Below are 27,284 nucleotides of genomic sequence, written 5' to 3' on the forward strand. Positions count from 1 at the left end.
TCCATTGTTTCTTTTTGAAAATATAAGCAAGTGTATACACACCCCACACATATTCAGGAGACAGAATACTTTGCATACACAGTTCTGCTCCTTGGATTCTATTTTTGCTTTTTTCACTTAATCATGTGTCCTGGAGGTCATTCCAGTGCAGGATTAGGAGAGCCTCTTTGTTCCTTTTCCCAGCTGTGTGGTGCTCTCTTCTGTGGATGTCCATGTTAGTCAACCAGTTTCCTCTTGGTACATGTTCGTATTGTTTCCAGCCTTTGCTGACACTATTCGTGCTGCAAAGGCAACGACAAAACCTTGTGCATACATGGATTTGTATTTTGGGGACAGATTCTTAGATACTCTCATGGGATTAGGAAAAAACAACTGTCTCTTAAGACTTTAATTTTTTGAAGCAGTTTCAGGTTCACAGCGAAACTGAGAGGACCTCGTGGGATTTTCAGTCATCACTGTGATACATGTTACCCAGGAGTTCCTGGTGCTATGGGCGTGCATAACAGCTGTGCTCGTGTGTGGGTGGAGGTGCCACTTACTGAGACAGGAAGCACCGCGGGCTCCTTTTAACCTTGTGCTATGTGGTTTAACAAGTGAGCTAGGCTTTGTGCATGGTGGTGGGAGCAGGATTCCGGGTGTGGGAACTGAGGCTGAGGTAGGGAGGAGCAGGCAGACAGCAGCGAAGCCCCAATTTCAGCTGATTGGGAGGCCCCAGACCATTCTTGGAGAAGGGGGCAGGGTGGGTCTGGCACACCTGGCCCTCCAAACTCCAGCTCCTTCTGAAGGGACTGTCTGTATCTCCCAGGCAGGAAGCAGGTCGGGGAGGGGACCAGTGTCCACCACTGCTGACTGCGGTCCCCTCTGAACCCCGGCTGGGATAAGTGACCTCCCTGCAGGCCGGAGGAAGGCAGACTGAACCTGGACTGGACTTGGGAGACACACTGACCTGGGTTCAAATCCCAGCTCTGCTCTGTGACCTTGGACAAGTTGCTTAACCTCCTGTTTCCTCCTCTGTCCAATGGGGATGAGGCAGGACCTGCCTCACTATGGTGAGGACACTGTGGGAGTGTGCATGTGAAGTGCCTGGCTGGGGCCTGGCACATAGTAGGTGCTCCCCACTGAGAAACAGCCTCTCCTACTGCTCTGTGGCAGGGCTGGGGCTCAGCCTTTGGGAGCCCTTGTTCCTACCTTCTCTGAGCTGGAGCTGGAGCAGCTAGAGAAACCCACTCACCTGTAGATAGTGGAGGAACCCATGGGCACGGGAGTCAGATGGCTGAGGTTCAAATCCTGGCCTTGGCACTTTCTCTCTAGCTGACTTTTTCACCTCTCTGATCCTCAGTTTCCCCATCTGTCAAATGGGGGTGATGAGACCACCTGCCTCACAGCAGTGTTGGGAGAAAGAATCGATCTCAGACATTTAAATTGCTCAGTCCAGTGCTGGGCATGTAGTAAGTGCTGACTAATGTCAAAAGAACAATGATTGGTCTGGGCATACCACAGGGGGGGATACTGTCTGTGGTCAGCTGGACAGGCCAGAGCCTGAGGGGCGCCAGGGCAGGGGGCAGGGGGTGTGCAGGCTTTGCAGCCCCTGAGCGGGCAGGCACATGGGCCCTGGTAAAGGAACATCTTTTTAAGAAAGGAAACTCAGGACTCTCATACAAATATAAAATCTTTGAACATATGTCAAAGATTTTATTTGACTCATGAATTTATGAGGGAACTAGTAAGATGTTACAGCCAATTCAAAGGAGGATTAAAAAGTGCACGCACATGCAAACGCAGGCAATTAGGAGTGCTGAAATGAACTTACAAATAGGTGCAAAACTAGTCAGTGTGCCAGGGCAAAAATCAATTGTGTCTCTATCGGATGCAAGTAATTTGCATTTCTATGGAGGAGAATCATTTGCATTACAGTCGGTTTTCTACATCGTGTGAAATACCTTGAAGATGATGAAAGGCCAAGATAACCCAGAAGGGTGCACTAGGCAAGACACCAGTCATCTTTTTTGCCCATTTCAAAGCCTTTCATAATTTTACACACACACACACACACACACACACACACACAGAGTCACGATCACTAACAAATGCAGTCATTGACACACATCCACATCACCTACAAGCCTCACACTGCGTGTGTGTCTTGTGTATCTCGCTGACTCTCGCCCTTTTGCGCTGATGGTGGTTCAGGCTCCCACCTCCATGCCTTTGCTCAAGGTGCTCCCCCTGTTAAGCACACATCCCCATCAGTCCTCTGCCCACCCACATCTTGCCCATCTCTCAAAGCTCCCAAGGAATGCCTCTCTGAGCAGGAATCCCTCTTTCCCCTCCACCCCAGTCCTTATTTCCCTCTGTCTTCCATGTACTTCCACTCAGGCACCTGTGTAGGGTAGAAAGAGCGTGGATTCCAGAATCATTCAGCCTGGGTCTGAGTCCCAGCTGTGGCGCTTCCCCGCCACGTGACTGTGGGCAAGTCACAGCATCTCTCTGAACCTCTGTCTCCACACCTATGAAGTGGGATAACAGAACCAACCTCATGGGTTGGTTTTGTTTGTTTTTGATGTGGACCGTTTTTAAAGTCTTTATTGAATTTGTTACAATATTGCTTCTGCTTTATGTTTTGGTTTTTTGGTTGCGAGACATGTGGGATCTTAGCTCCCCGACCAGGGGTCGAACCCGCACCGCCTGCATTAGAAGGCAACGTCTTAACCACTGGACCGCCAGGGAAGTTCCCCATCATGGGTTGTTTTTGTTTTGACAATTGAATTAGCAGAGGCAGGGAGTGCGCTTGGCGGAGGGTCGGAACACACAGTAAACACTCAATAGAGGTCAGCTGTCATTGCTGCTGTGAAAATAAGGCTCCTAATTCCCTTTGGGTGGCCTGCAAAAGGCCTCTGTCAGCAGGTCAGTTGTAGGGGTGTCCCCTCCTAACAGCTGGAATGGAGGGTCTCCCCTACCTGCCCCCACCCAGCTGCTGTCCATTTCCAGAACTGGGGTTAAGCAGAGAGGCTGCCGGGAACCCCAGCCCCGGGATGGGTGCTGGGGCTGATGGCTGCAGCTGGGTTGAAGTCCCCTGGGCTGCGGTGATGGATGGGGGGTGGGCGCCAGTCAGAAGTGGCTGCTCTGGACAACAGCTGGCCAGACGCTGATGGATGTCCCGGGGGAGCAGGGATGCAGGGAGGATTGCAGAGACTGAGGGGCTGAGAGAGGCTAAAGCCCAGACCCTGGAAAAGCCTGCCTGGGGCTCAGCTGGAAGAGCAGACTGGTGGCCAGTGTTAGGCACAGAGGGCCCGGTGTGGGGTGGAGGGGGTGGAAGGTGGGCACTGGAGACTTTGGGCGCTGTGTTTCCTGAACACTCCCTCCTAGAATCCCATCATGAAGGCTAAAGGTCCCATGAGCTTTGACATAAGGCTTTCGGGGTCCAGGCTATAAACCAATAGCAATGTGATCCCAGTCAATCCTTATAACCACCTGGGCAATGGCTTAATAATTTCCCAAGTTTGCCTGTGGAGAAACAGGCTTAGATGGGGTCAAAGGAGCCATGATCTGTGTCAGAGCAAAGCCTTTTCTACCTCCCATGAAGCCAAGGGGTCCTCCAAGTAGCACTCAAGAACCCTTCCTTGTGATCACCAGTTCTAACTTGCTTGTCCAAATTCTTTCGTTCATTCATTCATTTATTTATTCACCCATCCACCAAACCCCAACTGACTTCTTCCTCCATGCCGGGCCATGGTTGGGTGCCAGGGATACCCGAGTACTCAGACACAGTCCCTGACCTCACAAGGCTCAGTACCCAAGGTCAGACAGACCAAAGGCACACTATCCCAACTCAAGACCTTGGGGGTATGGGGTGGTCAGGGATGGCTTCCTGGAGGAGCTGGATCCCGAGCAGATGCCTGAAGGACAAGTCAAAGGAGGGACCCACTCTTCTCTGGGCAGGGCAGGGCAGGGCAGGGCAGGGAGTGGGAAGGAAAGAAGGCTTTTCAGCAGTGGGGACATTTGAGCTGTATCCTGAATGACAAATAGTGGACAGAGATACAGGCAATGTCTTCCAGCAGCAGGAATAGCACATGCAAAGGCCAGATTTGGGAATCACCATAGGGTGAGGGGGTGCAGAGGGTGCCAGTGGATTCATATGCAGGAGCCTAGGATGGAAAAAGAAATGGTAAATGGTTGGATCAGAGACAAGACAAGGCCTGGGTCTAACAGGTTTTTTGGGGTTTTTTTGTGATACAATTGACATGTAATATTGTATTAGTTCCAGGCATACAACATAATGATTTGATATATGTATATATTATAAAATGACACCACAATAAGTTTAGTTAACATTCATCACCTCACATAGTTACATTTTTTTTCTTGTGATGAGAACTTTTAAGATCTCCTTTCAGCAGCTTTCAACTATACAATACATTATTGTTAACTATAATCAGCATGCTGTATATTCCCAGAACTTATTTATCTTATAACTGGAAGTTTGTACCTTTTGACCCCCTTCACCCATTTCATGCCTCCCCAGTCCTACCTGCCCCCCTGGCCTCTGGCAATCACCAGTCTGTTTTCTGTATCATTCAGCTTTTTTAGATGGCACATATAAAGTGAGATCATACAGTATTTTTCTTTCTTTGTCTGACTTATTTCGCTCAGCATAATGCCCTCAAGGTCCATCCATGTTGTAACAAATGGCAAGATTTCATTCTTTTTTATAGCTGAGTACTATTCCGTTGTATATGTATACCACATTTTCTTTATCCATCCATCCATCGATGGACACTTCAGTGGTTTCCATGTCTTGGCTACTGTAAGTAACGCTGCAATGAACATGCAGATATCTTTTTGAGATAGTGGTTTAATTTCCTTAGGATATATACCCAGGAGTGGAATTGCTGGATCATATGGTATTTAGATTTTTAATTTTTTGAGGAGCCTCCATACTGTTTTCCATAGTGGCTGAGCCAAGTTGCATTCCCACCAACTATGCACTAGAGTTCGCTTTCCTCCACATCCTCGCCAGCCCTTGTTATCTCTTGTCTTTTTGATAATAGCCATTCTGACAGATATGAGGGAAAAGGTTTTGAATGCTGTGAAGGGTGTGACTTTATCGATAGAGGACCACTGAGTATTGCAAGCAGGAGAGTTACTCATGAGATCTGTGTTTTAGAAAGAGAACCCTGGGTGGAGTTAGGATGGTGGATTAAAGTGGAGACTGGAGGCCACTTGAAGGTCTAGGCAGTGATTCAGGAGAGAGGCTGAAGGCCCAGCCCGGGCAGAGATGGGTGGGTGGACACAACAGCATTGAGGATGCAGAGTGGACAAGGCTGGAGGCAATAATTTCCTGGGCAAATGTTATCACAGAGACGCATAGATGTCCTCCTCACCTGTTTATATGCATTTTATAAATGACAAAGCATTGGGTTAAGTTTTGAGGGGTTCAGTGGCACACTTGAGGTTCCATTAGCAGGTGGTAGAGCCGGGATGGGAACCCAGGAATGCTGGTCTAGAATCCCAGTTCTCGTCTCCTTTTGGGTGCTTTCAGCCAAGTTGCCCTTCCATACATGACCTGCAGGGGGTGGCAGAGAGCAGGGGACGCGCCACGGAGGCCGAGAGGTTCCCGTCAGAGGCGGCTGGGCCAGCTGCGTCCGGGTTGGAAGCAGGGGACTGGGCAGTTCCCGGGGAGTCATCTCTTACCCCCAGTTTACAGAGGAGGACCCCCAGGCCCAGAGAGCAGGAAGGGCTCTCCCAAGGGGTGGATCAGCCTCTCAGGATACCCCCCAGTCCAGTGCTCCTGCAGGGGAACCTGAGCTGCATTTCCCAGGGCACCAGGGGAACCTTAGAGGCCAAGAGTGGGGTCCAGGACTCCCAGACTTCCCTTCAGGAGTAGCCCCCCGGGTTTCACCACTGCCCAGCCCAGCCCCGCTCGGAGGCAGGGGGATGATGAAGATGAGCCTCAGGATGTGGTCCGGGGAGTAAGCCAAGACTCCCTTAAAGACATGTTCAGGCTTCTCCCTGTGGGTGGGCGCCCACCAGTTCCCGTATAAAGGGCGCTGGGGGAGGGGCGACGCCAGGTGGCGCCCTTCTGGCTGGGGCGTCCTGCGGTTCATCTCCAGACCTTTTCCACTTTCTAACTCCAGGTTTCCGGAGCAGCAGCAGCTGAAAGTCCGCGCCGTGGGATGTCTCCCTGCGGGTGGGTGGGGCCCCGTGGGTTGAGAGCGGAGGATCCAGGCTGGTATAATTTCCCCGCCTCCGTGGCCTGGGTGTCTTCCTGCTCGCTAGCAGTTAGCTTTAGCAAGCCAGCTCAGGGGTGGCTGGGGAGGGAGGTGAGAAGTGGGTTCAAACCCAGCAGCTGCCACTCACAGCGTGTGACCTGGGGCTTCACTCGCCTCTCTGAGCCTCTTCTGTAAATTGGGGAAGCTGAGCCCGATTTTGCCAGAAAGCACCCTTTTGTGTGAAATAAAAATACCCCACATAGGCCTGGCACACAGAGGGGGCTCTGTCTCTCTCTGGCAAATCCCATACGGCCAGCTGGAGCCTGCAGTGGTGAAGCCAGGATTAGGGCTTTGCTGATAGAAAGATAAAAAAATATATATCATATATATATATATATCATATATATAATAGATATATCATATATATATATATGAGATAGTTTTTTTAATTTGGAGGAGAGATGAATTTCCCACACAAAAGAATTCCAAATTATTTACCTCGATCAGCCAGGCGATCAAGGTCACCACCAACCATGATAGGTCATCTTCAGGGCACGTACCCTTGATATGATGGTGATGAAAATGGCCTTTCACCTTTGGAGTCTTCCTCCCAAAATACACAACCCGCACAGCATGCAGGATCTGAGTTCCCTAACCAGGGATCCAACCTGTGCCCCCTGCAGTAGAAGTGGAGTCTTAACCGCTGGACAGCCAGGGAAGTCCCACAACCCCATTCTTTTTTTTTTTTTTTTTTTTTGGCTGTGTTGGTTCTTCGTTGCTGCACGCGGGCTTTCTCTGGTTGTGGCGAGCGGGGGCTACTCTTCGTTGTGGTGTGTGGGCTTCTCATTGCAGTGGTTTCTCTTGTTGCGGATCACAGGCTCTAGGCGCGCGGGCTTCAATAGTTGTGGCACGTGGGCTCAGTAGTTGTAGCTCACGGGCTCTAGAGCGCAGGCTCGGTAGTTGTGGCACACGGGCTTAGTTGCTCCGCAGCATGTGGGATCTTCCCAGACCAGGGCTCGAACCCATGTCCCCTGCATTGGCAGGTGGATTCTTAACCACTGCGCCACCAGGGAAGCCCCCACAGCCCCATTCTAATCATGAGAAAACCATCAGACAAACCCCAGTTGAGGGACTTGACAAATATTTCTGAAAAATGTCAAGGTGATCAAAAACCAGGAAAGTCTGAGAAACTGTCACAGCCCAGAGGAACCTACATGTAATGTGGTGTCCTGGATGGGATCCTGGAACAGAAAAAAGACTTCAGGAAAAAAACTAAGGAAATCTGAATAAAGCACAGACTTTAGTAAATAATAATGTGTCAATGTTAATAATAGGGGAAGCTGGATATGAGTATATGGAATTCTCTGTGCTCCTTTCACAATTTTTCTCTAAATCTAAAACTATTCTAAAATTTAAAGTTTATTTTTAAAAATTGAGGTTGGACATGAGATGGCTAACTTTTTATTTTACCTAATGAAGACATTAAAAACCTCACCAATGACCTCCCCTCCCCTATTGTTTCATAAAAGAAAGGAGGTTCATAACAGCAGGAAGGCCTCCATCTCAGAATGGACAAGAGTTGAAATGGAGTAAGTCCAGGTTAATGAAGAATTCAGGCTCTTTATATTTCTCATTTTGCCCAGGACGCATGAGAAGTTGGGGCCTGGAGAATGTGGTCAGGGGGAGAAATGGTAGAAGAAAACCACAGCTGAGAACACCAGACGCTGGACCAAAGCTGATGTGTGACTTATAGTGTAAGATTCTTGGGGGGAGTGGTGGGTGGCAGAGTTGACAGGTGATGGGGCTTCCAGGCCATTAGGGTGACCAGCCATCCCGCCTGCCTAGGACTGAGGGGTCTCCTGGGCCCTGCACCCTCAGTTTTAAAACTGGGACAGTCCTGGGCAAGCTGGATGGTGGGTCACCCTAACCCAGCAGGTGGGCCGGGGCATGGGAGAGAGCACAGTCCTGTCCTGAGGGGATAGCACATCTCTCAGCAGCTGTCTCTAAACTCCTGGAAAGGGAAAGACAGGCCCTGTGTGGCTAGATGTTGTGATTTTTATTATTTTTTTCAAGAGAAGCTAGAAATACCTTTTTTTTTTTTTTAACACAAAAAACCCTGAAGTTTCAAATGTTTGCAATTAATTCAAGCAACTATGAAATGCTTTTCAGGCCAAACCAGAGTGCATTTCATGTTGGCCCCCAGGCTGCCAGTTTGGGACCTCTGAGAACACCTCTGATTTGGAGCCTTGAGCTGGTCCCTTGGTTCCTCTGAGCCTCGGTTTCCCTGACTGTGAAATGGGAAAAATTTTGCCTCCTCCTGGGCTATTTGATCTGTCTGCAAGTCAGGTGCTCAGGCTGGCACATAGGAAGCTCTCAATCAATGGGAGTTACCAAGAAAACAGTCTAGGGGCAACAATGGAAATGTCCATCAATGGAGGAACAGACACACAGAATGTGGTCTATCCATACAATGGAATATTATTCAGCCTTAAAGAGGAATGCAGCCCTGTTACAAACACGGATGAATCTTGAAAACCTTATGCGAAGTGAAAGAAGCTAGTCACCAAAGACCAGAGACTGTATGATTCCATTTACATGAAACATTCAGAATAGGCACATCCATAAAGACAGAAATTAGTGGTTGTCAGGAGCTTAGAGAGTTGGGGGAAAACGAGGGTGGGGTGGGATGATTGCCAGTGGTTTTGGGAAGGGTGATGAGAGTGTTCCTCAAATGGATTGTGAGGATGGTTGCACAGTTCTAGGAAGATACTAAAAGCCATTGAACTGTACGCTGTGAGAGAGTGAATTGTACAGTATGCGCATTCTATCTCAGCTGGTCCTCCTTCTGGCCCCGCCCCAGCTCCCTGTGTAACCTTGAGCATGGTATTCCCCTCACCCCCCGGGTCCCCAGTTCCTGCCTGGAGAACACAGTGCTGAATCAGGTACGTTCTGAGGCTGCATCAAGCTCTGACAGCTTATGATTTTATTATGACAGATGGTTACATATTCACCAGGGCCACCTGCCCACTGAGACCTGGGATAACACGGGCCAAAGGTGGCCCATCAGCTCCGAAACCTGTCATTCTGCGCATGCCTGACAGACCACGGGGACGGGAAGGAGTCAAGCGGACCCCGGTGGAAACCCACAGATGTTTGCAGTTGATGACAGACATGTCAGCAGATGGAATTAAAGAATTTGCCAGCAACTGTTGCCTGTTTACCAAAACTCCCTCAGTGAAGCTCACCTTCAGCTCTTGGAGGCGACCGCTTGGGCCCCAAGTCAGGGATGCCCGGCTCTGATGGCCACTCACCTGCTGTGTGGCCTGGGGTAAGTCTCTTGGCCTCTCTGAGCTTCAGATTCTGCATGTGTGAAAGGGAGGTGGTAACGCCTTGCTCCTAGGATGGTGCTGAAGATTCAAGATGATAACATCTAAAGCCCTTGGCGTCGGGTCAGCACCAGGTAGATGCCCAGTCTGTGGCAGCTGTTCTGATCTTTAACCTCTCTCGGCCTCTGTTTCCCCATCTGTAATCGGACAGGGTTTATCTAGATCAGTGGTTCTCAACTGGTGGGGGTGGTGATTGTAACCCCGAAGACTTGGATGGCTATTGCAGCTGCAGGGTGGGGAGCGCTGCCGTTATCTAGTGGGTAGAATGCAGAGATGCTGCTAACACCCTACAGTGCATGGGACAGCCCTCCACACCAGAGGGTTCTCCAGCCCCAGATGTCAGTATGGCTGATATTGAGAAACCCTGGACTAAGCTCATCTCTGCGTTTCCCTCCAGCTGTAGATGTTTGGGTTTGATCTGCCTTGCCTCGTGCTGGGAAGGGGTCTTGAGTGTGCAGTCTTTTAACCTGGACTTGGCCTCATAGAATGGCCTTGGGCCTAGAACACTTCCTTACCAGGAACTAAAGAGGCCCCTCAGCCTCATCGCCTTGTGTGAGGATGTCCTTCCTGTTTCAGACCCAACGTGTGCCCCTTTGCCCTGCTTAAGTGTGTGCGTGTGTCACGTGGCACCTGGCCAACCCCACTGCTGTACCCGTCCCCTGTGGGAAGGGAATGGGGTCCTTTGTTCTGCGACAGAGGAGGGGTGCGTGCATTGGTTGCCAGGACGGACCCGCTACTATGGGGGCCGTATATATTTATTATTATGCAGTGTATTGTCTTTCCCGCACCTAGAGTGTCAGCTCCAGGTGTTGTGTCTGTTTTGCTCCTGGCAGGATCTTCTGTGCACAGCACAGTGCCTGGCATGTAGTAAGTGCTCACTAAATGCTTTTGGACCAAGTTTGTGACCATTGTCCCGACGTGGGGGGAGAGGGGAGAGGGAAGTGGTCAGATTCGCTGATGGCAGAGGAAAGGTCTCCCCCAGCCCACCCCCTCCCCTCCTTTGAAAAGTCTCAGCCAGGATGGAGGGGTGTGGCTAGGCCTGCGGGCCCTCAGTGGGCTCCTCCCCGGGGGGAGATGCTGGTCCCTTGGGGTCACACCAGGAAGGGAGGGGAAGCCACTGCTTCAGGTCCTCGGGGTGTGACTCACGGGTGCCCTTGGTCTTGTTCTCACCCATCACAAACCTTGTTCTGGTCTAGTGTTCAGAGCAGGTTCCCAGGAGCCAGGCAGAGTTATGCCTCAGTTTCTTTGTACCATTGAGATAATACTAGTGTTTCATCAGTAGATTGCCGTGAAGGTTCTACAAGTGAATATAGAACAGGACTTGGCATGCAGGAAGCCTGCATAAGATGTGCTGGGGTTATTTGTAGAATTTCTTGCCTATGTGTTTATGGAGGATCTCTAAATCTGGAAGAAGATTCCAAGGTTCTTTCCCATATGACCAGCACTTCCACTCCTAGGTGTGGACCCAAGAGAAGCAGAAACACACAGAAGTGTGTACAGGGAGGTTCGTAGTGGCATTATTCGTAATACCAAAGGAGGGAACAACCCAGATGTCAGTCAGCCGGATGAGTAGATAAACAAAACGTGGTGTATCTGTACCACGAAATGTTATTGGTCAATAAGAAGAAATGAAGTATTTTGTTTTTATTTTTTTATTGAAGTATAGTTGATTTACAATTTTGTGTTAGTTTTAGGTATACAGCAAAGTGACCTATATATATTCTATATTCTATTTATATCCAGTTATACTTATATATATCTATATTCTTCTTCAGATTCTTTTCCATTTTAGGTTATTACAAAATATTGAATAGAATTCCCTGTGCTCTACAGTAGGTCCTTGTTGGTTATCTATTTTATATATAGTAGTATCTGTTAATCCCAAAGTCCTAATTTATCCCTCCCCAAGAAATGAAGTACTGCTACATGCTACAACATGGGTGAAGCTTGACAACATGATGCTAAAGGCACAAAAGGCCCCAAAGTACATGATTCCACTCATAGGAAATGTCCAGAATAGGCAAATCTATAGAGACTAAAAGATTAGTGGGTGCTTAAGGCTATGGGGAGTGGGCACAAGGAACAGGGAGGTGATAATAAAAGGTATGGGGTTTCTTTCTGAGGTGATGAAAATGTTCTAAAATTGACTGTGTGATGGTTGCACAACTCTGAATATACTAAAAATCATTGAAATGTACACTCTGAATGGGTGAACTGTATGGTATGTAAATTATATCTCGGCTATTAGAAAAAAAAAAAAGGATTCCAAGGCTCTCGGCTGAGCCAGACCCATTTTTCAGGGTATTTCTTTAAAAGTCACACACTTAGCCTCCAGGGGGCCGTGTCCAGCTGGTGATAAATCAGCATTTTTATTTCTGTTCTGCTCTGCAGTGACCCAGGTTCCTTTATCTGCCTTGCTCACATCTGTCGCCAGCATTTCACGTGTATATCACCTGCTTTCTCACACTCACCGTAGTTGTCTGAGTCCCTCGGCTGTGTCCTCATCTGCCTCCAGACTGTCTGGCTATCTGTCCATCCCTCAGCGTCAGCCCCTCATTCCAGCTCCGTTTACTCTTTCAAAGGGGCTCCTGGGGATGGGGGATCAGGCAGGGCTAAGGCAGGAGGCCATACAAGTGAATAAAATGACCAGTTACACAAATGCTGGGAGAGCTGGAGGCCTGAGAAAGCAGCCCTGGGGCAGGAAGGTGGTTGCAGACCCGTGTCCTTGGCCCAGAGGTCACAGTGTGGGTCAGCCCACCAGCTCCTGCCCAACTGTGCAGAAGCCAAGAGTCGATGATGAAGGAGGAGGTCAGGTGCAGAGGGAAGCTCATGCACCCTGGAGATGCACTGGGTTCGAATCCCACCCCGGTCAGCCCCCGACTGTGGACTCTGGGCAAATGGTCTCCTTTATCCAAGCCTCAGTTTCCTCCTCTGTAAAACAGGGCTAACAATAGCACGTAGCTCATAGGTTTGTTGTAAAAAAAACTAAAGGCAGTGACGTGTTCTAAACATTTGGCACGTGGTGGAGTGTGGATTGCAATCAGCTGGAACGCTGCGTGTAAGGCTCTGGAGTTCCAGCCCCGAGGTAATTCTGGCCAGCTGTGTGACCCTGGGCAGAGCCCTCAACCTCTCTGAGCCCTGTTTCTGCATCCGTGAAGTGGAGATAACAGTTCTGCCCATTTCACGAGGGTGGAGGTGAGGACTCAGCACTATAGGCACCTAGTGGGCCCGGCTCTTCTGGGTATCATGACCTGGTTCTCTCCCTCCACAAGGGACAAGGGTCCAGGCTGCCCACCCCAAACCAGCTCTGTCCTCTCTGGGCTTGCTTCCTTCCTCCGTGGCAGCATCTTGCCAGTGAGCCGACTTGAATACAGCCGAGCTGCGTGGAGGGGAGAAACAGGCTGGGATGAGTTTGGAATGGATGTCATGGAGTCACGCTTACCAGCGATGCCATTCTACACCCCGGCTGTGGCTCAGCTGTTAAGACGTAATTTCCCGTCCCATGGGGGGTTCTTGTGACCTGCCAGAGGGGGCATCCTGAGCCCCCATCCCAGCATCGAATGAAAAGACCTCGCAGCCAGTCCCTCCACTGGCACAGGAGTGACTGTGCTTGGGATGAAGGGCAGTGATTCGTGGAGCCTTCAGCTGCCTGTGTCACCAGGGCTGGTGGCAAATCAAAGAGGAAGTCGTCCAGAGCTCTGTCTGCATGGCATGTGCCCCCTTGTCCTTATGAAATATTTCATAATAATAACCTCAGTCTGGCTCTACCACCCACCGTGTATGTGACCTGTGACGTCACCTCATCTCCGCTTTGGCTTCCCAGGCTGCAAAATGAGCGTTGGGACCAGACCCCATTTGTTCCCTCACTGATTCCAGCATTTGGTCATTCCACAAACACTTGTTGACGCACCTGCCAGGTGTGCCTGCTGGGGGGATCCAGCTGTGAGCACCTGATGAGGTCCGGGTCCTTACAGCCCGACATTCCAGTGGGGGGACAGTCAACAGACAAGTAGGTCCAAACTGACAAATTGTGGGGCCCAGAGGCTGTGCTGTGACCTGGGGCAGAGAGGCATGGATGTGGGCTGAGCCCTGAAGCATGAGAAGGAGCCGGCTGTGCAGGGCGTTGGGGGTGGGAGCGGGGAGAAGGGCAGGGGAGCAGCAGCTCACTGGAGGGAGCTCTGTGGGCAGGAGAGGGCAGGTGACATCAGCGGGGACTCATGGGACAGCCTGAGGAGTTCGTGCTTCATGTTCGGGCTCCTGGGGACAGCACCACAGGACCCCTGGCTGGGGAGGGACATGATTGCATTTCCCAGGAAACCATCTCTGGCCTCCCAGACATCTGCTGTGGGGTCTCTGGTGTCCCATCCACTGTGCTGAGCTCTGGATGCAGATGATAATTATGATAGTTAAATAGTGCTGGGCTCTTACTGTGTGACAGGTGTCATGATAAAGCCCCTATATATATATGTGTGTGTGCGTGCGTGTGTGTGTGTTTAATTTTTATTGGGGTATAGTTGGCTTTACAATGTGGGGTTTTTTTGCTTGTTTTTGTTTTTTGGGTTTTTTTAACTTTAATTGAGGTACAGTTGATTTACAGTGTTATGTGCGTGTGTGTGTTTCTTAATTTAAAAATCACTGTGGGAGTTCCCTGGTGGCCTAGTGATTAGGATTCTGGGCTTTCACCCGTAGTCCGGGTTCAATCCCCAGTTGGGTAACTGAGATCCCACAAGCTGTGCTATGCAGCCAAAATAAACAAACAAACAAAAATCACTTTGACCTCATGATGATTCTATGAGATAGACCTATCATTATCCCCATTTTACAGATGGGGAAACTGAGGCACAGAGAAGTCAAGTGACTTGCCCCAGGTCACACAGTTGATAGTGAGGGGAAGGGTTGGAGAGAAAGGGCCTGACGCCAGAGACACTTATGACTGCGGAGGAAGCGTTGTCAGGCTTGAGTGTCTGGCTGGGTGACTGGTGGGTGGTGATGCCCTGAGGATGTGGGGCACCTGGGGGAGGAGCAGCTCTCCTGGGTAGAGATGCTGGTGAGCAGTACTGTACCCTCTCTGGTAGGAATTGGTTTATTGGAATGGAGCACCTGGGTTTCTGACCCTTCCGCGAAGAGGCAGCACAGAGTGGTTGTCAAGACTGTGGGTCCTGAGCTGTGTGACTTTCGACCAGTCACTTAACCTCTCTGTGCTTCAGTTTTCTTATCAGTGAATTAGGAAATGTGATGATAGCTCCTTCTTCAAGGATGAGTAGGGATGAAATGAGATGATGTTTGGTGACAGCACCTGGAACATGCTTAAAAGATGTTAATAAAGAAGAGAAAGGCTCCGGCCTGGAGAGGTGAGCAGCACAAGAGGAGCCCCAATCCAGGAAATGCCTCGCAATAAGTTGCTGACAATAGTGACGGCTGACCCTGCCTGGCCCCACCTCCCAGAGCCCAGGTATCCCCCCTCCCAAGCTGCCTTTGGGGTAAATATCCAGGGTGCTCAGACCCTGACTTAGCTCCATGCCACTCTCTGGCCAGAGGATGGCGCCACTGTCACTTTGGCCAGATTCCTCCCGAGGTCTCCTTACTCTGGAGCAGGGCCCAGAGGGACCAAACCTTGTGCCTGCCCCAGTCAGGGCAGGGGCCACTGCCCACAAGAAGGGCCAGGCGACTGTCACATGGTGCCTCATGTTTTTGTGATGACTGTCTGTTTGTGGCAGAATCATCTGAAAACAGGAAGATCCTGGTCAGAAACCACGTGATTCTCAAAGGGCTGGAGGGCAGGGGACCCAGCTCGTACATCCTGATTCACTGAGGACCCTTCTGGGGTCCAGGCACCCCTTCCAAATACATGCTTTGTTTTGTTCTGAAAGATGTACCTGAATTTATTTCTGTTGATTTAAGACTGGATATTTCTTCTAAAAAATATATTTAAAAATTTTTTTCTTTTATTTATTTATTTATTTTTATTTTTGGCTGCGTTGGGTCTTTGTTGCTGCATGCAGGCTTTCTCTAGTTGCGGCGAACAGGGACTACCCTTCTTTGCAGTGCGTGGCCTTCTCATTGCCGTGCCTTCTCTTGATGCAGAGCACAGGCTCTAGGTGCGCGGGCTTCAGTAGTTGTGGCATGCAGGCTCAGTAGTTGTGGCTCGCGGGCTCTAGAGTGCAGTCTCAGTAGTTGTGGCACACAGGCTTAGTTGTTCCGCGGCATGTGGGATCTTCCCAGACCAGGGCTTGAACCTGTGTCCCCTGCGTTGGCAGGCAGATTCTTAACCACTGCGCCAGCAGGGAAGTCCTAAAAAATATTTTTATTTTATAAAGATTTTATTTTATTTCCAAATATCTTAAACACTAGTTTGACATCGTATCTCCCAGAGGTACAGACCACAATAAAAATGGAAAAAGCAGGTACTCCCCCAAAGGTAAGCAAAGGGCAACAATTATTCCCTTGGCGTATCCATGTCTGGTCAACCATTGAAAGAAGAATAATTCTAGAAGCATAAGAGAAATGCATGCAGCTTGGTAAACTCAGAATTTTCACAGTGGACACTTCCTTTAAACCAGTCTTACCAAGTAGAAATATAACTAATTTAGCCACATATGTCATCTTAATTTTCTTATAGCTGCATTTTAAAAAAAAAAGAAGCAGGGGAAATTAATTTTAACAATATATTGTATTTAATCTGATATATCCAAAATATTAACATTTCAACATGTAATCAATATTTTAAAATATTCCAGAGCTATTTTCCATTCTCTTTTTTTGGTACTAAGTCTTCAAAATCCGGTGTATATTTTACAGCACATCTCAGATCTGACCAGTTGTATTTCAACTGCTCAGTGGCCACAGGTGGCCAGTGGGCATCACATGGACAATACAGCCTAGACATTGAACTTTCTTTATAGGGAAAACTTAATTTTCCCCCCTTAATGTTACAGTTACTTAAGTCCTGCATTATGTGTCTGCTTTTGGTGCTTCTTTTGTTCATTTTCTTCTCTGTATACTCTGACTTTGATAAGGACTCAATGATAAAGATGATCTTTAAGATGAGTCTTCTTTCTTTCTTCAGGCTTTGAATGTCTTTTTCTTTCTCGGTTTCATCCTTTTCTCTCTTTTAGAAATCTTCTCCCAACATTTTATTGTGAAAATGTTCAAACATACAGAAAAGTTGAAAGACTTGAGCAGTTAACACCTAGATAGCATGTTGTTATATCTGTCCATCCATCCATCCCTCATCCCTCCATCCCTCTACTCATCTTTTCATCCATCCATCCCTCCATCCCTCTATCTCTCCATTCCTCCATCTTTCTACCTCTCCATCCATCTATAACTCTATCTAGCCATTTTATTTTATTTTTTGATAAATTTCAAAATAAGTTGCTAACATCAGTACCCGTCCCTTTAAACAGTTTGGCATGTATTTTTTGGCATGCATTTTAATAACTAAGTTTAATATTCAGAATAGTCTTTTTCAATGCAAAAAAACCCCACACAGGTTACAAAAGAAGCCAGCTATGTTATATATATGACAGTCATAGGATATAAAAATACTTGCAATTCTTGTTGGTGACAAAGTCACAGGTCCATGGATGTTGCTACCTCAGGAACTGAAGTTAGACACTAAATTTCAGTTATAGGCTAGTGAAAACAAAAACATAATTTTTTTCCTATCCAGATCTACAGATTCTCTGAATTTGAGGACCCCCACTCAGTTCTTATTTCATAAAAACCAAATAAATCATTGCTGTTACCGTGTTAAGGCAAATGCTACCCATGGCAAATTCTTCCTGCATTATCTCATTTAATCCTCACACCATCCCCATGAGGATAAAAGAAAGCTGTCTACTCACGACACTTCTGACACCAAATATGTGGGGTTTTCCTCCACACCAACCAATTCTCCAGACACCAACCGGGTATCATATAATTCAATTCAATTCTGACACTACCCACCTGGAGTTGGGTATCAGACCACAGGCTCGGTCCTGCAGACCGCCCACACTTCAGATGCCAGCCACAGGAGTTCCTCAGAGCGCCCCTACTTCGGTCTGACTTGCCCACAAAGTCAGAGGTTCTCACAGCCCCCGCCCACATTTGATAATTTGGTGGAATGGCTCCCAAAACTCAGGAACACTTGCATTTACCAGCTTATCAGAAAGGATATGATAAAGGATACAGATGAACAACCAGATAAAGAGATACACAGGGTAAGGTCTGGAAGGGTCCTGAGCACAGGAGCTTCTGTCCCCATGGAGATGGGGTTCACCACCCTCCCAGCACATGGATGTGTTCAGCCCAGAAGTTCTCCGAGCCCCATACTTTGGGGATTTTTATCGTGGCTTCATCATGTAGGCATGATGGATCATTAACTCAATCTCCAGCCCTTCTCCCTTCCCTGAGGATGGGGGTGAGGCTGAAAGCTCCAAGCTTCTAATCATGGTTTGGCCTTTTTGGTGACCAGCCCTCACCCCGGGTGCCTGCCAAGAGCCACCTCATTACAACAAAACACTCTCCTATCACTCGGGAGATTACAAGGGTTTTAGGAGCTCTGTGTCAGGAGCTGGGGGCAGAGACCAAATATCTATTTCTTACTATGTCACAGGGGGTGGAGAACTATTATCAGCCCATCTTACAGCTGAGAAGACTGAGGCCCAGAGAGGGGGTGTGATGTGCTGAGGTGCCCGGCTAGCAGGTTGGATTGTTTTACTCACTCCCCACAGCAGTCTTAAGGGGCCGTGATGAGCCCTGGACCCGGCAGCCAGCAACAGAAACAGACCCGGCTGATATAAGCTGAAAGGAATCTCTTGGAACAGGAAGAAAACTGGAGAACTCGGCCCCAGTGCTGACTACAGTCTAGAAAGTGGGCAGCAAACTTATGCCTGGAAACTTCAGATGGGGTTCTGCCCCATGGCTGCAGGCCTGGCCCCAGGGGTGGGTGTCCCTGCCACCCTGTCCCTGTGGTGGAGCTCCCACCCCTATTGCTTAGTGGCACTAGAGCCACTCTGGGACCCGTGTACTGATTGCCCCAGCCAGGGGCATGTGCCCCCATCCCAGCTGCCAGGAGGCTGACAAAACGCCAGGCTGCCATCCTCAGGGTCCCCAGTGGGAAGCAGGGCTTTCTCCCACTGAGACCCATGAAGGTGGAAATTTCTTCAAGCGTGGGGAGGGGCGCAGCCTGGGCAGCCCCAAGCAACGCCCAGTGCAGATGGTGCTGTTCTTAGCCCCTTTACAGACGAGCACATTGAGGCTCGGGGAGGACGGGCCCCCCGCCTGGATGGCCTCGCTGTCTAGCTCTTCCCTGCCCTCCTGCTTCCTCTCCAGAAGCACCCACGGTCTTTGCGCTGCTGCCCCGAGTCCACTCTTCCCAGGGTGGCAATGCTGGGGGCCGGCCCACAGCACAGGCCTTGGGAGAGTAGAAAGCTGGGAGTCCTGGGTCAGAAATGCCCTTTGTGGTCCCACAGACAAAAGGTTTCAATCTACAGGGTCAGGGGTTGGGCACTGGTGGCAAAAGGTGTCGCCCTGGTGACACTGATCCTTAATCTGGATGAGGGAGGTGGGAGGGAGCTACTGCAGTTTGGGTTTGTGATCTGTTTTCCCTGTGTGTGTGTGTGTGTGTGTGTGTGTGTGTGTGTGTGTGACAGAGAGAGAGAGAGGAGTGGGGTCAGAGGCTGCTGGGACCTGGGCTTCGTTTCCCACTTTGGGAAATGGGGCCCAGCAGAGGGGGATGCAGGGAGATGGAGGGGAGAAGGGTCCCAGGCTGTGCAGCTGAGAGTCCTGAAACCAGACTCTGGGCCCAGCAGTGGGGTGTCTGGTCAGACAGACAGAAACCAGCCTGTGTGTGACAGCATGTTATAACCTGAGAGATGACACAGGCGCCTCTCAAGAGTCAGGGAAGGACTCCGGTGCCTATGGCCACGGCCAGATGTGTCTTATACACAGCTGGGCAATGGAGTGGTGGAGCTGGGGGAGGGGAAGTACTGAAAAGGAAGTGGGCCAGATGCAGGGCTGGCTGGGATGGTCCCCCTGTGCGGGTTGGTGTCTGTGTGCACGCATGTGGGTACGTGTGTGAGCATCACTTTGTGTGCATGCCTGCGTGTGGCCTATGTGCATCCAGTTTTATATTGTGTGTATATCTGTACGTGTGTGTGTGAGTGCCTCTGTGTGTGTGTGCACGTAGGTACCCATGTATCTGTGTATCTATTTGCATGTGAGTTTTTATTCGGGGTTACATATGTCTCTCTACATGTGTCTCTACGTGTAGGTACGTAGCCTCATACATACCTGTGTGTTTATATCATAATCATAGCAAACATCTATAGGGCCCATTCTGGCGCCATCCTTTCCTGTCTAAGAGCAAACCTCCAGGAATGACAGCCCCAGTGACTGCCCTGGGCCTCCCCCATCCACGGCCCCAGGCCGCAGAGGGCCTTTGTTTCCTTCACTGGAGACCCAGAGGGGGCGGGGCCGCTGTGGGAATTCCTGCAGAATTCTAGGCATTCAGCCTTTTGGGTGTCGGGGAGGGGAGGCGCATGGAAAACTCCGACCGCTGGTGGGGGCTGAGGGCACAGCATGGTCATGCGGACAGGGGCCGGACTCTCCATCCTCGAGGGAGCAGGGCCGGTGGCATTTGCAGAACCAAAAGCAGGGCTTGGGCGGCGTCTGCCTTGGACCTGGATTCCGGCCAGCATCCTGGTCTGGCTTGGCGAGGCCTCCCCAAGACCGGTCCAAGGGACCCCATGCGCCAGAATGCTGGCCCACAGGGTCCAGAGAGGCTCCAGGGATCACAGGGTCAGAGACAGCTATTTGTCCTGAGTGGGACCTGTGTGGCCTCACAGCCTCCCTGGCCGCTTCCTCCTCTGTAAATGGGGTTTCCAGTGGGGAATGAAGCCTGGTGGCCTCTCTGTCCCTGCTGATCTCTGTGCCCGTCTCCTCCTCTCCCTGGGCAAGCCCCCCTCCTCATCTTTCTCAGCCCCGTGGAGGTGGGGCAGCTGATGGCTTGTTCCTGCTCACCTGTAGTTCAGTGATAGTAACCCCCTAAAAGATATGTCCACATCCTAACGCCAGTACCTGTAAATGTGACCTTTGGAAATAGGGTCTTTGCAAATGTCATCAAGTTAGGGATCTTGAGATGATGAGATCTTCCTGGATTTAGGATGGGCCCTAAATCCAGTGACTGGTGTCTTTATAAGAGAAAGGAGATGGTGGTGGGGGGGTGGAATTTGAGGCACAGAGACGCAGAGGGGAAGGCCATGTGAAGATGGAGGCAGAGATGGGAGTGATGACGCCGAACGCCGAGGAGTGCCTGGGGCCCCCCCGGAAGCTGGAAGAGGCAAGAAGAATTCACCCCTAAAGCCTCCAGATGGAGCATAACCCCAGTAACACCTTGATTCCAAATTTTTGGCTTCCAGAACTGTGAGAGAATACATTTCTGTTGTTTTAAGCCAGGTTGGTGGTAATTTGTTGCAGCAGCCCCAGGAAACTGATACACCACCGCCCCATGCGGTGCACAGTTAACTGCAGCTTGGTCATTTGTTTTCTGTTTAATCCCTGTTCCACCACCTGCTGTGGGCAGGTAACTTTAACCGTGTTGGGCCTCAGCTTCCACAAACGTAAAACAGGGAAAATAATAATAAAAATACTCAGATGATGCTTAGCCGAGCTGGGTACATCCAGAGCAGCAATGATTGTTATTATCATGGCTATTTCTACTCGTGGGATGGTACCTGTCACCCATGCATCCAAAGCAATGGCCAGTTTTAATTTGGTGGGGAGGGTGTATATTATACGTAAGTATATCTGGGAATGTTTGGCTGTCACAAACCATGGTCAAAGTCAGCTTAGAGGACAGTGTCACTGGCTTAGCGTGTTAGTTACTTGGTGCAACATAAGTGGATATAATTTGTGGCGGCACCTGACTAGTCACTGGCCAAGGGGGGCCGCCGACCCCACTCACTGGCTTTCATTCATTCATGCCACACCCATTTCCTGTGCATCTACACTGTATCTGGCACACCAACACCAAGTCAGTCAAGGCTGACAGCTGCCCTCTGGGCTGCTCCGTCTTGTTGGGGAGGCAAGTGAACAAGGAGGGAGATGGCACAGGGTGGGGAGGTGGGAAGGGAACGGGAAGGAGGGGCCCACCCACAGGAGCCGGGGTCAGGGAAGGCTTCCTGGAGTCAGGGGAGGCCTGAGGCCAGAGCAGAAGGACAAGTAGCCCTGGAGAAGGAGGGGAAGGCATTCCAGGCAGAGAGAACAGCACATGCAAAGGCCCAGGGACAGGAGCATGTGGAACAATGGGAGAGGTATTTTGAGTAGCCAAGGTACAGGAGGGGGCCATGGTGAGCACTGAGGCCCAAGAGGCCTCCCCCTTGAGCATGGCCTACGAGGGGCTGGGAATTGTCCTCCGGGTCTTAGGGGTCATTGGAGGATTTGAAGCAATTCTGGTTCAAGACTAAGACCAGACTTCCTTCATCTCTTACTGAGTTGCTCCTCTGTTAGAATCACCCCACCCCCCTCCAGTTTTGTGTTCCAGACCTGATTCTCATGCCAATCAGGGTACTTTCCCACCCAGAGGGACTGAGAGTGGGAAGGAAAGTGGGGAGCCAGGAATCTCCAACAGAGAAGGTTTAGACACCCCAAAAGCCAGGGGTCTGGTAACGCCTGGCACACGTAGGTCAGTCAGTGTCTGTAGGTGTTGGGAAGGCACAGGAAGACCCCCCGCACCCCCCATACACCCCAGAACTTCCACCACGGCCCTCAGGCCCGGGACACTCAGAGATGTGTACAAAGCCGAGACTTGTGGGGCACCCACCACGTGCTGGGCTCTGGATGGAGGGGCACCTAACACACGATCATGTTTCATCCGCCCTCGTCCTGGGAGCTGCGCACCTCTGCAGGTTCCGATGGGTGCCTGAGGTGTCCCAGAGCCCGGATTCGAACCCAGCTCTGCCTGCCCCCAAGGTTCTGGGCTCTCAACCACTGCGCTACGCCATCACTGGTGAATCCCCATCCCCGCCAGGTGCAACCCTTCCCTGAAAGCAGGTGTGTGGTCCTGAGGAGGAAGGATGGGGCTGCCCAAATCCTCTTTACCAGGCTGCTGTGTGCCAGCTGCCGTGAGTGTTGGTAGCCAGTGACTCACAGCCATCTTACCCACGCTCCGCTCCAGCCCAGAGGGAATGACACAGCCTCCTCCTGAGAACCTCCCCCTCAAAAAGCCACGTGCACCCAAATCCCCGTCTCGGGCTCCGTCTCTTGGGAACCTAACCTAAGATGAAGTCGTGTCTGATTTCCCCAACTGAAAATCTTCCCGTACACCCTAGGTCCTTCCAGAAAGAGTCTTGCCTCTTTGGCTCAGCCAGAGGTTCCTCGTCTGGCCCCTACTGACCTGCCTCCTCGGTTCTGAAGTCCTGTGCTAGCCCATCACTCGGTAAGAAGGGGCCAGAACAACTTCTCTGGGCGTTCTCTGTAGAGGCAAGATCTCCGGTGGCCTCTTGGGCATTGTAAGCACTTTTTGGGTGTTGATTTGGCTGGACATTCTGTAAGGTGTTTTCTTGGAGCTCTAGAAAACCCAGCTCCCAGGACTCTGAGCTGGAGGAGAAAGGAGCAATGACACAGGCTTTTCACATGAATGTGGAAAATCTGTGGAGGCTTAGAGTATAGCAAGTTCTCTGGGGCCACACCAACCTCAGGGTTGGTTGGGGCTGGAATGAGTAATGTTTGTCAGCCAGGATAACCTGCTTGAGAAATGAACCAGGGCTTCTTTTAGCTATTGAGTCATCACAAAAGAATGAGAGATATTTTCCCTCCCTCCATCCCTCTCAAGGACCAACTTTGCATTCTGAAGGGCTGTGTTTGTCTTGGGCTAGTGGAGAATCAAGGGGCCTTGGTTTTTTGGAAGTCTCATACATTAGTCAGGATTCATCTAGCTGCAAATAACAGAATCCCACTGAAATTAGCTTACATTGAAGCAAAATGTATTGTTCTGTGTCACCGGAAAGTCAGGAGTGCAACAGCTGGATCCAGGGGCTCAGGCAGCTTGTTGGGGATCTGTCTCTGTCTCTTGACTCTGCTTTCCTTTGTGGGGGCTTAATTCTTAGGTGGGCTCTCACCATCTGCTGGCAAAGATGGTGCATCATAGGCCAGGCTTCCATCTCACCAGCCTAGTGGAGATTTCCTCTTGTTGAATAGGAAATCATACAATACATTTCCTCTCTGGCTCAACTTAAGTCACATGCTCATTACTGAAGCAGTCACCATGGCCAGCCTTGGTCATGTGCACAACTCAGCTCCAAGAGCCTGGGGTGGGGCTAGGAAGGGAAGATTTGGCAGCAAAGGTAAGAGATATTGTCTACTCCTGGGGCCATAGGGGGATGGAACCAGGCTATCTGGGAGAAGCTTGTGGGAACTATCTGGGGAAACAAGCTTCTGAGTGGCCAAAGCCTGCCCCCTTGGTAAGGGGGATCAGATCCCAATTTCATCAGACTTAGGAAAGTAATGAGATTTTTCTCACAAGTATTGGGTTGGTCAAAAAGTTCATTCGGGTTTTTCCTTAACATCTTTTGAGCAACCCAATATTATGGAACTGACTCACACCATTTGGAGGAGTAAGTCCTAAATTCTGGGACTTTGCTTAATCAGCCTAACCATAGTGATTTGTCAAAGGATGGGCACATGACCCAGGCTGGACCAATGAAATTCAGTCATGGGACTTTTGCTAAAACTCTTGGGAAAGAGGTATTCTCTTTCCACCAGGGTCGCTTGGTGACTGGAGGCTTGGAACTGCTGGGTACCATCTTTGCAACCATAAGAGAAGGGCCTGACTGAGAATGAAACAGTCACGGAAGAGAGCAGAGAAGAGATGGAGAGATTCTCATGACAGCATTTGAACTCCTGGATCCAGCCATGTCTGAGGTCCTTACCATGAACTTTTCAAACATGTAAATTCCCTCTAATGTAGGTTTCCGTCCCTTGCAACCAAAAGATATCTTAATCATACAATGCTATACAGCTATTTGGGTCATGATGAGGATTGCATGAGTTAAAGATATATGAAATATGTGCTCATAGGGAGCCCATTAAGGGTCCACTTTCAGGAATTTCTCTTCTCCTCCCCGACGGAATATAGTTCCAATTGAAAATCTACTGAACGTATTAAACAGTTTAGAAGAGGCACAGAAGGGTTTGGCTGGTTGTAGAACAATAAACACACAGAACCCAAATTTTACATCACCCGCCTGTACTCGACACCCTGTATTCTTAATTTAAATCCTGAGAAGGCAGCAGAAAAGCGATGGCTTTAAATAACCATGTGAAATGGGGCAAAAGCAATCTCGAGAGACACCCATTTTGTTTTCTCTGCAAGAGGAAGGAAGTGGGCATTGTCGGGAGATGGAAATCTGTAAAGACAGCCTCCTCCATCTGCACGGAATTAAAAAGGAGTTCACAGACATGGGGTCGAGAAGTGGCTCTCTCACGACTGCCCCCTCGGGGCACTCCAGTCGCCCCGAGTTTGTTTTTCCTGGGCCTGAGCTTAGAAGTCAGGCGGGCGGAGGGGTCCTGGGATTTCTCCCCAGCCTGGCGAGCCCGGGGAGGCTGCAGGCAGCTCAGGGTCTGCGTGTTTAGAAAAGCATTCGGACTGATTGTTTACTCTGGGTCTACTCCCGGCCCACGGGCGGCCACGCAGGGCTTTCCAGATGCTTCCAGCTGGGGTCTCGTAAACAGGCCATACTGCCCGACCCACCGCGGGCCTCCTCCGCCTGTCCCCACCCAGGCCGCTTGAGCGGGTTGCCAAAAAGCCCCTCTGACCAAGTCCCCGCTGCTTACAGTTTTCTGTGTCTCCTCCACCCGCCACCAACAGCTCTGACCTGGCAGGTCGAGGGCCAGGGCTGGCTCACAGACATGTTTTGTTTTGTTCTGTTTTATTTTGTTCTGTACTGTTTAATTTGAGTTGGCAATGAGAACTCGGAAGGTTTCGTAGGAAAGTCTGGATTTTGGTTTCTCTTTGAAAAAAATTGGAAGTTCTTGCACTACAGGGCCTGCCTTCCCATCCAGCAAACACTGGCTGCAGCTAAGGAACAGTTGGTCCCTTACAGTCCCTTAGCTAAACTTCAGTTGCCCCAGAAGCAGGCTCTGAGGCCAGGATCTTAGTGCAAGTAGTTTATTAGGGAGGGGATCCCAGGAGGAACTGATGGGAGATGGGGAGAGAGGCGGGGAAGGAAGGAGCTAGCGCAGGGTGCCGGGTGTGGGCGAGCAGTCACTGCTGTGGGCAGCTGGGGTGCAATCCCACTGGGGACATCTGGGAACGTCCGCCGCCCCAGGGGCCAGGGAACTGGGATGTCTCCTGCCAGTGCCTGTCTGTTCTTGGTAGAAGCCTACATCCAGGGTATTAGCTCCCTGGCACTGCCAGTTGGCCCAAGAGAAAAACCTCAGGTACAAAGTCACAGATGGAGAAGCATCATACGCGCTGATGGCAGTGCCTGCTGCACCCTTTAGACGGCCCTGCCTTCCAGTTTGCCCCAGTCCCTCTGCTCCCTTTTGTGTGTCTCCCAGACAGGAGGCTGAGGATTGGTTCCTTACGTCTTCATACTCGTGCTGCTGATTTTCTTACAGAAGAGAAACGTCCCTCTGCCCATATCACCTTCAAAAGTGGGAGAGTGAAATATAGTTAAGAATGCCCCGTGCTTATAATTACACTCTGCTCACTTCTCCTATTTCTGTTGCTGGCCTGGCCCCTGAAGGGGGCTGCGTTGGCAGCCTCTCACCCACGGAGCAAAGTACCTGTCATTCACATGACATGCAGGGCCCTTGGGCTGCTGGCTTTCACCGGGTAGCTCCCTTGGAGCTTCTTCCTCTGAGCCCAGGGTGGTGACCGGCTCTCAGCCCTGGGCAGCACCCCAGAAATACCCCATCCATCTGGAAGCAAGGGCATTACCCGTGTCCATTACCAGCAACAAAGTCATCTTGCTCTCAGCCCATCCATGCAATGAAGCCCAGAGGAATCCCTCAAACACACCTTCTGATTCTCCCACTCCAACTGGGTGTCCAGCAATTCAATTCTGACACTAACTAGAATTAGACCTCACAGGTTAAGGACTCAGTCCCGCAAGACGGCCCCCATTTCAGACGCCAGCCACAAATGGGATCCCCAGGCTACCTGCACTTCTGCCCGGCTGACTATAGATTTGAGGGTTCCCACAACATCCCTCATTCAGGTTTGATTATTTGCTAGAAGGATTTACAGAACTCAGGAAAGAGCGATCCTTACTATTACGTATTACAGTTCATTATAAGGAGACAGATGAATGGCCAGAGGAAGAGGGAAATACAGTCTGAAGGGTCCCAAGCACAGGGGCCTCTGTCCACTTGGAGTTGGGAGAGTGTGCCACCCTCCGGGCACATGGATGTGTTTACCAACCCGGAAGCCCCCTGAACCCCATTATTTAGGGGTTTTTATTGAGGTTTGATTACACAGGCACAAGTGATTAAATCATTGGCCATTGGTGATTGATCTCAATCTCCAGCCTCTTTTCTCAGGAGATGGGGCCGAAAGTCCCCGCCCTGTAATCACTTGGCTGTTTTTTCTGGCTACCAGCTCCCCTCCTGAAGCTTTGTAGCCCCGACCCCTGGAGTTCTCATTAGCATACAAAAGACATTCTTATCACTGAGGAAATTCCAAGGATTTTAGGGGCTTTCT

General features: G+C 50.2%; 1 protein-coding gene across 4 annotated transcripts in view; it reads left to right on the plus strand.

Moving 5' to 3' along the window:
• LITAF (lipopolysaccharide induced TNF factor) overlaps positions 1-27,284 on the plus strand; it is a 112,154-nt gene that overhangs the window by 23,866 nt on the left and 61,004 nt on the right. For 2 of the 4 annotated variants that reach the window (XM_082600419.1, XM_082600420.1), the window contains 2 exons: positions 7,853-7,963; positions 9,205-9,537. The gene's annotated coding sequence lies outside the window, so the exon portion shown is untranslated. Of the gene's footprint in view, positions 1-7,852; positions 7,964-9,204; positions 9,538-22,997; positions 23,019-23,904; positions 23,926-27,284 lie in introns of those variants that run through there. The other 2 variants (XM_082600421.1, XM_082600417.1) reach the window with 2 other exon arrangements.

Source organism: Mesoplodon mirus (genome assembly GCF_964341445.2).
Source record: "Mesoplodon mirus genome assembly, chromosome: 15".
Lineage (NCBI taxonomy): Eukaryota > Metazoa > Chordata > Mammalia > Artiodactyla > Ziphiidae > Mesoplodon > Mesoplodon mirus.